We start from the raw sequence: 10,081 nt of genomic DNA on the forward strand, positions 1-10,081 counted from the left end.
AAACCAGGCTCAGTTGAACACAACCATTTCTCCTGGCTGGAGAACGCTGGATTTCCATTGGGGAGAAGCTGCAGGTATGAGTAGGTAACCAGTGGGTGTTCAGGCTGCCCACAAAATCATGCTCTCCACTCCTCCATGATCACCACAGCATCTACTCAGGATACAGCATGGTCCAGGATTATGGATACCTTTAGAAGTCCTCTATGGTTGGCATTTTACAGTATAGGTGTTGGACAAATTTTTATCTGTGTTTGTGAAATTGAGCAACTTCTGTTTATTACACAAGAGCTTCGCTAAGTTCCATCTCCACAAAATATGTAGCATAAAGTCTCTTTTATACACTCTCACATTCAAACACAATTACCAATTTTGTTTACCCAATTAGCTTATCTTTGGACTGTGAGGGAAAACCGGAGCACATGGAGGAAACCCACGTGAACACGAGGAAACATGCAAATTCCTAACGAAAATGCCAACTGGCCCAGCCGGGACCTGAACCAGCAACCTTCTTGCTGCGAGGTGAAAGTGCTAACCACTGAGCCACCATGTCGATATCTTACTGGAAAAAAGAAAAAAATCTGTGAAAAATCATCATAAAATAAATGTATTATTGCTTGCTTGACTGCATATTTTTACTAGCCGATTAGTCATCCAGAAAAGTTGCCAACTAGTCAGCGGGCCAGAGTTTACCTTATGTAAATGACAAAAGGCCATGCAGCATCAGCGCTCTTTGCAGTTTCTGTCAAATCCAGCGATGTGTGAACAGAGTGTGTATGAGGGCAGTGTAGAAAATGATGTGGGTGCTGCTTGCATCAAATATGTACCACTCGCTTACAGTTCCTGTCATCCTTTCCATGACACTTGGTTATTTTCAGGGCGGTTTACAAGAATTTTGGCACGTATATGAACACTCAAGAAGACTGCACAAGAGTGCACAGAGCATTGTCTTGAAATTGACATTAAATGCAGCCAGCTTAGATTTTTCCTTGCAATGGCCAAGAAAAGCTGACTAAAGTGTTCCAAATGGGCAATTTTAAATGTTCTTTATTTCATCATGATCTGAAGAAATTCTTGATTGCTGGAAATAATAAGTTCATAGATAGTTCCAGTCTGTTATTATTATAAATAAATGGACTTCCCTCATTCAAGTAACTATAGCAAAGTTGGCAAAAATGTGCAGTAGCTAATGTGAGCTTTTAGATATGCCCATTTCATTTACATGCACTTTCTATCTCTCACTGTCTGCCTATGACTAATTCTAAAGAGATCTAACATGTGGTAACTCAGGGGTTATCAAACTTATCAGCCCGCAACCCCCAAAATTACAGTGCCAGTGACTCGCTACCCCCAATATTTTCTGAGGCGGATATACATACAGTATATGAACCTTGCACACAATAGCTGCGTTTCCACTATCGCACCTAAAGCGTGCAAGTCAGGGCGAGCCAAGGCCAGTCGCATTTCCACTGTCACTTCCGGGGACTAATCGGGCCAAAGCGGGGCTTTCTTGGGGTCAGTGGCTGGCCTTTTTTGGCTCGCCGAATACCTTGGGCCAAAGAGGGCCAGCTGGAGCTTCGGGGTGGAGTGAGAGGCGGACACTAGTTTTCTGATTGCACATGAGTACATGCACCAAACAAATAAATAAATAAGGGAAAGAAAACATCTAGCCTTATAGGCTGGTGTCTTTTTGCATATGATTGCCCTTATGTTTCCTTATTAAATGTAAGGCTTTTGCATAAAATAAAGTTTTCATTTGTAAGTTACATTCTTTGCTGCCATAGTAGCCATATTAAACTTTCATTTTACAAGCCTATCCTGAAAATGATTTTCGATATTTTCTAAAAACAATAAACACCAGAGGAGGTTTAAAATATTATTTATAAATTATTTGGAGACGATGATATTAATCAAATCGTGCAAACAGAGCATTTTTAGGTGAGTGACAGCAGAAACTAGGCGACCTTTTTTCTGTCCTGCGCAGCGCCACTTTTCAAACGCATTGGGGAAAACTGCAAATACAAAATGTGTTCTGTGTCCTCAAACAAGTATTTACGTTTTTATATGATGTGGTAAAATTAAAAAACGAAATTTTTATTTTACTTTATTAGTGAAAAGCTGCTGAGGGCAACGAAATATGGGCCTAGGCTTTTTTTTATTACTTGCTCTTTTGTGCTGAAACACTTAACACTTTCCTTAAGATCACAGAAAAATATGCAACATCTTTAAATAAAGAAAATTCAGGTCTCTCCGGAGCATTTGGGCTGAATGTTTGACAGCGTCCATCTAAATGAGGATGTTATACAATACATTTTATGCTGAGTTATTAACAGAGAATTTCTGTGTTATATTATTGATGGTGCGCTCCCTGCGCTGGCGAGACCACTTGATGTTCGATGCCAACAGTTGGTCGGTGAGTAAATGAATATGATAAATGAGAACACACAGGCATGTGCGTATAGACATATAGTGTAATGCTGTACAGTAACGCGTCATTTGTTTTGGTTGTTTTCACTTTAATGGTTTCGTAACCCGCTGCAAGCTACTAGCCTGACAGTGTAAATGCGACATGATTTCGGCCTCACTGCTCAACCTCCTGGGCGATTGGCCTGGTGCGGCCTGATAAAAACCCTGGCTCGCACTGGCCCGACAGTGGTAATTGGTGCACACTTACCAATTGGTCCAAGTCTTTTCATCATTTAATTTTGGAGAACGCCAATAGGAGACCATCCTCCATGTTGTGGCCTGTATTTATTTTTAATGTACATGAGTGCCACAAAGGTGTTGGAAAGTTTAACCTGGAGTCATAAAATCAATGTGCTGCATTTGAAGCTATTGCTGCGTCTTTAATTTAACGTAATCACCCAAGGGGTTGCAAAAAACATAAATAAATTGGATGTCGTTTTTTAATGTTTATTATTAACGTGTTAACAATGTTACTATTAACTACTAAATTGTTCCTCAGTAGGTTGTAAATAAAATATGGTAATTCTTATAGTTTAATGAAATAACTGACAAAAATCCAGTCAAACGTTACGCTTCAAAGAGCAAACTAGTTTTAATTTGACTTAAACTAAGCAAGCAATCACAGAATACACAGGATAATCAATAACTTGCCATGTTATGTTAACTTTAAGTATTTCAAATGCACTACACGGAAGCATTTAAAATCCTTTAACGGACAGCAATCTGTTGATTATGCTTTGGACGTCTTCTCCTATTGACTGTGTTGGGAAGTAGCTAGCTACAAGTATCTCCAATACTAGCAGTGATACAACAAAGCTTTTCCAGCTAGCTTCTGTTTTTAACAAATAGCTACCTACTGGAAATACTATATTTGAGAGTTCTCTGATCCTCCATAGACAGCAATGGTCTTGAGAACCTAGTCTTAAAAAAATGGACCACATTCCCTCAGTGCTTCAATCGGAATAGTATCAAGCTACAAAAACATATACACATAAATACACATATATATGCGCATAGAGCAAAAATAAGAGAGCGATGTGCGTCTATGTCTATGTTTGTCGAGCTTGGTAATGCTAGTGACGTACCTCGAATGTGCCTGTGCTTTGCTTGAAACAGACAAAGGTGTGTGCCGGCATCAGGGCACAGAGATCAAGAATATGAATAAATAACCAGAGTATCTTACCTTAGCCATCTTCGTCTTAAAGAACCCCCCTCCCCCCTCCACCCCTAATCCTCTCATGTCCTTGTCAGGGCAGCACGGGGGCCTAATGGTTAACATCATTGCCTCACAGGAAGAATGTCACTGGTTCAGATCTTACCTGGCCAAGTTGGCATTTCTGTGTGGAGTTTGCATAATCTCCCCGTGTTGGCGGGGGTTTTTCCCGGGCTCTCCAGTTTCCTCCTACAGACCAAAAACATGTAACACAAGTAAATTGACAAAACGAAATTGACATTATAGACAAGCGTTGAATCCATTATTCATAATCTACATCTACCATCATCAAGCAGGGGCGTTCTCGAGACCTACCTGATCTCAGACTCCCCTCTCGCCCTGCAGCGAGGGGAGCCCTGGGCTCAAGGATCTCACAAGCTCAGAGCTCTCTCCCGGGACAGCATGCCAAACACGCTTTATACTGAATCATCAGCTAAGGGCAAACTCTTGAAAAGACCATAATTTGTGTTACAAAGATGAATGAAAGTCTTGTGTGTTGGAAAAACATGGAGGTGAGTAATTTATAGCATCATTTTAAATTTTGGGTGAACTAACAACAATCTATAGGCTACTTCTCAGTTATAGTTTTAATGAATACTATAATTTGGACATACTATTAGGCTTGCATAGGTTTAGGCGATATGGCAAAATTGCAATCTTGATAATTATTTTTCCATATTGAATAACAATATATATTTTAATAAAAGTTGTTAATGCTTCCAGATTTAAAAGGGTATCCCAAAAATGACCCATAAAATTTTCGATAATAATAATTTTGATACATTTTCGGTGGCAGAAACTTAAGTACATCTCTAATATAAACACACTTTTAGATTCCTATTGTTGAACATTTCTGCTGTGTGATTGGCTCTTAGATTGATATTAATTAAAAAAGTCCAAGCTTATCATCGTTATTGACATAAATATAATCGGAATTTGTTATAATATTGTTTATCAGCCCAGCCCTAGGCTTGCATGCTGTTTTTCATCTACAGTACTGCATGAAATTAGCCATATTTGCAAGCAGGACATGTGCTCCAATAATCATGGCTAGCATCTGTTTATATGTTTTTCGCCCTCTCTTTTAGTGCATCCGTATGGTATGGAAAACCCCTTACAGAAAGTCTTAAACTGGTGCAGTGGATTAATGAGGCATGCTGGGTAATTAACGTAATGAGACTCCAGTGTGTCTGGCTTACCTCAGCACCAAAAAGGTGAATACTGGAGTGGTCAAATGCAAGTGGTGTATGTGTGTGTCTGTGTAAGTGAAATGTGTTCTAAGGGTGGCCCCTTGTCTGCATTCCATGTGATCGATTAGCTGCTTTTGTACTAAAGGGCAACCTGTGTGTGATTTCATGCAGGAAATTGGACTTCACAGCAAACAAACAAATAGACTGTGTGCGCTGCCCATCACTTGCCACACTGTGGTCACATGATCAGCAGCAGTGCTTGGGGACACTGGGGCTGAATGTGATGCATGGCAGCCCTCCTGTACTATTAACTTGGGCTGTGAATCAGACCACCTTGCTTGATATTTCTATTAAAATTCCATTACGGACGGAGGTGAGCTCCTAATTTAAGAGGGCATTCACATATGCGCACAACATTGGCTTAAAGGCCCTTGTCTAAAAACTAGAATTATTTTTCATATCTAAAGGTCACGTTGAAACCTTCTTGCAAACTTTTTACCATGCGGTGATTATTTATTTGTGCTACTTTTCGAATGCCTTTTATAGATTTTATGGTCTTACCCTTATCCCTGACCTAGACTTTCAATTTCAATACAAGAATCCATTATAAACATATGAAGATACATCATGATAGTGTAAAATAATGTTTAAAACCACAATATACAGATAAAGGCTATATACAGCGTTTTAGCAAATATTTTCTGAATATTAAAATTGAAAAAAAAATCATAATTTTAATCTAATTAAATCTAAATATTTAAAAGGCACCTATAATGAAAATCCTCTTTTTTAAAGCTGTTAACATAACCATATTAACAAGACAGGATGTGCGCAAAGTAACTGGGATAAAAGATCTGTTGAGCGCGCTATCATCAATCATCATCAAATGTAAGTAAGAATGAGTTTTACAAGTTTAAAATGTTTTTAAAACAGTGCATGATTGTAATGAATTACATAAACTTTACCGTCTTTATCACCACAGCCGTGTGTCAGTACTATTATAAAAGAAGACGCTTCAACCCTGTTTGTGGACTTTAAATCAGGTTTATTTTGCACATTAACATAACGGATATCCATACAGCAGTGGATATTAATATGTATCCTGTCACATTTGCTGTGCAAAAACAGTGCAAAGTTAAACGCACACACTGTGTGTGTCCACTGTGTGTGTATGTTGCGAACTTATGTGTAACGACTAGGCTTGGGCTGTATCCAAATTTTGACACCGTCAAACCTTTTCCCTCTTGTACCTTGGCATATATAATACCGTTACCATGAATAATAATAAAAAAAATTATTACTAAGACTTGGACAGCATGACCTAACTGTTGGCTTGTGAGTAAACTGTTCAGAAACGGAATACCAAACTCTAATACTGAAACAAAAACAAAATGACATCCACAACCATATTAACAACCTTTATTAGCAACGAAAAGCAGTTTATATGAAAAAAAAGTGCAAATACAACAGTCAAACATAATTAAATTAACATAAATGTCCAGAACAGTTTTCATGCACACAAATCAATTGTTATCAAGTCAATTTTTATTAAGTCCTTAAAGGACTTTTTTCCACTTTGTGGAAAAAGACCATTTCCCTCCCAGTATTTTGTCACTACATCAGTTCAGGTTTTCCAACGGACACTGTCCCTTTTGTACTTTGTTCTTTTCCCGAAGGCCTCATTGCCATCGGCTGCATACTGGCGGTCGACCTAGATGTTGCAGGTCTTGCATTGTAAGGCATTGAAACTGTTGCACTGAGTGAACTTAGGTCGATTCTCGCAGCAGTTAGTGTGGATGGTAGTTTTGTATATGCAACTTTAGGTTCAAGGTATTTCCATATCTCCAGGTCACCAATTTGCAAATTGCCTCATCCGTATGCACCTCTCCCTTCTCGTTTGGTTGAAACCTGAAATATTGCCAAACTGCAGAAGTTTTTTCAAGACCAGGTCACTTGGACTGCGGCTCACCATCTTTTCCCAGCTCTCTCTTTCTCCTCCACTCTGTCCCGTGATAATGACATACGCATCTTTAGCCATTAAATAACTTATATTTAATATTTAATCCTTGTCTCCTATATAACTGCATTGTTTTTATGACTGTATTGAAACTGATACCATTGCTATTTTCAAATACCAAAGTATACCATATTACTGTATTATCACCCAAGCCTAATGCCGACATTGTGCGCGACTCATCGTCGCAGAAAGGCTTGAATTAACTCCACAACAAATACATGAAATACTCATTGGGAAAAAGTTCTTACTAGTATTTCTGACAAACGTTACGTAAGATCTGCTTTGTTCATGTCTGTCACTGTGCTGTTTATCTGACACTGCTGAGGGAGACAAGCACATGGGAACGGTGGGTGTGGAGAACTAGCATTAAAGTTACAGGCTACAAAAACAGCTACACTGTGTTCAGACAGGTAAAATATTTTTAAATATATAACAAATAATCTGATGGGTGTTTTGAGATGAGACTTCCACAGTCAATCTTTAAAAAGGGGTAAAATATGTGCCCTTTAATTAGTTAAAATTAATTCCTTTACAACTATTATTTTTAAAGTATGCATAGAACACAACCTTTTCTTTTCAGATTTGGCCTTCTGTCCACACTGAGAAAGATTTTATTTGCCATGCATTATATATTTGTCACAACATACTGAGGACTTGAAACGAGAAGTTAAGAAATCCACAGTTTACTGAAATCAATAATGTATTCAAAGTCTTAGCTTGTGATTGACAAATATTGAAAGAGATGGGGAGATCCGTAGCAGACACATGACACACTCAAAGGGAATCTAGGAATACAAGGAGCCAGAGCCAAACATAGAGACGCTGAAGCAGGAGAAACGCTGGAGAAAGGATCAGGAGAACCTCAAGGTGTGAGTATCACACCCAACAATGGTGAAGAGAACAGAGATGCTCTTTATAGTGCATGCTTGTGTCTGTGTGCAGGTGCGGGTAATCAGTAATCTAGTGATTGGGAACAGGTGTGTGTGAGTTCTGGTGAACTGGGTAATTCCCACGACTGTCTGACAATATTGAGTCCCATGTTGTTATCGAACATTTTCAAATATATATTTTTTTAATGTCGCTGAGGTTTCTGAAATGATGATGTATTTTTCTTCACGTGACCCATTCAACCCAAAGCGAGATGGTGGACAAAAATATGCTGCTATTGCTTTGGCTGCTCTCTAGTTTGATAGCATTGTTATGGATTAAGGTCAGTTTGACCAAACTTCAGATTACATTTCTACAATGAATACCGGATGTAAACTCACAATTGTTTGGCGGTGTAGAACAATTGTGCTGTATTAGTGTTTTCAGACATTACAGCAAGCGGCATGGTGACAGTGGTTATCACTGCCTCACAGCAAGAAGGTTGTTAGTTCAAATCCCAGCAGGACCAATTGGCCTTTCTATGCATGGACTCCCCATGTTCATGTGGGTTTCCTACGGGTGCTCTGGTTTTCCCCACAGTCCACAGACATGCGCTATGGGTGAACTACATTAACTAAATCAGCCATAGTGTGTGTGTGTGTGTGTGTGTGTGTGTGTGTGCGTGTGTGTGTGAATGTAAGTGTATTGGTGTTTCCTAGTACTGTAAGGACACCCGCTACATAAAATATATACCGGAATGGATGGTGGTTCATCCAGCTGTGGCAACCCTAATAAATAAGGGACTAAGCTGAAGGAAAATGAATGACACATTTCAGTTTGGGAGAAAAACTTCTTGGAATATGCTCTTTTTGTACAGAAACAGTTTTAAATGAATATCTAGTGTAGACATACCTGGGGCGAAAAACTCCTTAAACTGAAAGGCAAGTCTAATGATAACATTCATTTGCTGCACCATTTTACACAGGTTTAGTTTTACTCCACTCACAGAGATTCTGAAGAATAGAAACCCAATTTAACAATTCGATCTGACTCCCTTGTGTCATCAAACTTAATTGGTCTCGCTGACTATGATGATCAGGTGAAATAGCTTTTTCCTGAAAAACACAACCTGATTTAAACTAAACTCTCCTTAAAACTCAATTGTCACCTGGGCTGATTTAATGTCAAACCCAGTGGTTTGGAAAACAAAACAAAAGGTTTATCAGAGCTATCTGGCTATCTTATGTAGAAAGGTAGAAAGGAAAACCCTACAATTCATAGACTTCACAGACATATATAAATGAATTCCTCATCAAGTATGCCATTTGGGACAGGGCCCAGACATGTGTCCCAGTTCTTCTCCCGAATCAGGACAGCTTGCTCTCCTCATTTTACGCCTGAGGAACATAAACAGTAGTGGAGCATTGAACGGTTACAATAAAGCAAACTGACTTTGCTTTAAACGTTTTACCAAAGCCTTCAGATTTAGGGCCACCGGTGTGATATTGTCAACATAAAATAGGATTGTTATGCCCACGTTGATGGTTGCCTGAAGAATGGGCATTTATTATTCAATCATCAGTCACCCATCCAAATCTATAAAAAATGAAAACCAACACACCTACTAAAATAGACTACTGTTTATGAAAGCAACCATGAAAAGGGCTTTATCAGGAGAGCAGAGTAATTGGGGGAGGAAATGTAGGAGGTCATGTATTATACATTTACCACCCTGTTTCTTCCTTACAAATTGTAAAACTTTGGATACATCTATACAGTGATTTCTGATTTGCAAACAATTACTGTAGGAGCACATCCTTTGTAATGAGTCAGGTAAAAAGATTCATGAAACAGATTGACTCTATTTTAGTTTGACATTTGAATCAGACTCTGATTCAGATCAGTGAGTCATTCATGTTCATTACAGTTTTCACAAGTGACTCACTGTTCATTTTTAGTAGTCCCCACTAATGATTGCAGTTTTTAACTCTTCAATAAATCTTTCTTTTGGTCACATTTATACAAAGTATATTAAATATTTAAAACAGAGAATTAATTTTCATTCACCTACATGTATTAAACACACACACACACACACACACACACACACACACACACACACACACACACACACACACACACACACACACACACACACACACACACACACAAAACCCAGCAAACTATTTTGTTTTGAATAGACATCTACATCAATAGACAGCTTGTCTAAAACAAGGCTAAACTTGGGCTGTCAGTAAAAATCCAAAAACATCTAAGAATTGTCCAAATCAAGACTATAGTCATCAAATAGACAGATTAGACAGACTTTAT

This window comes from Danio rerio, chromosome 17, assembly GCF_052040795.2.
Source record: "Danio rerio strain M-AB ecotype USA chromosome 17, GRCz13ab, whole genome shotgun sequence".
In the NCBI taxonomy this organism is placed as follows: Eukaryota; Metazoa; Chordata; class Actinopteri; order Cypriniformes; family Danionidae; genus Danio; species Danio rerio.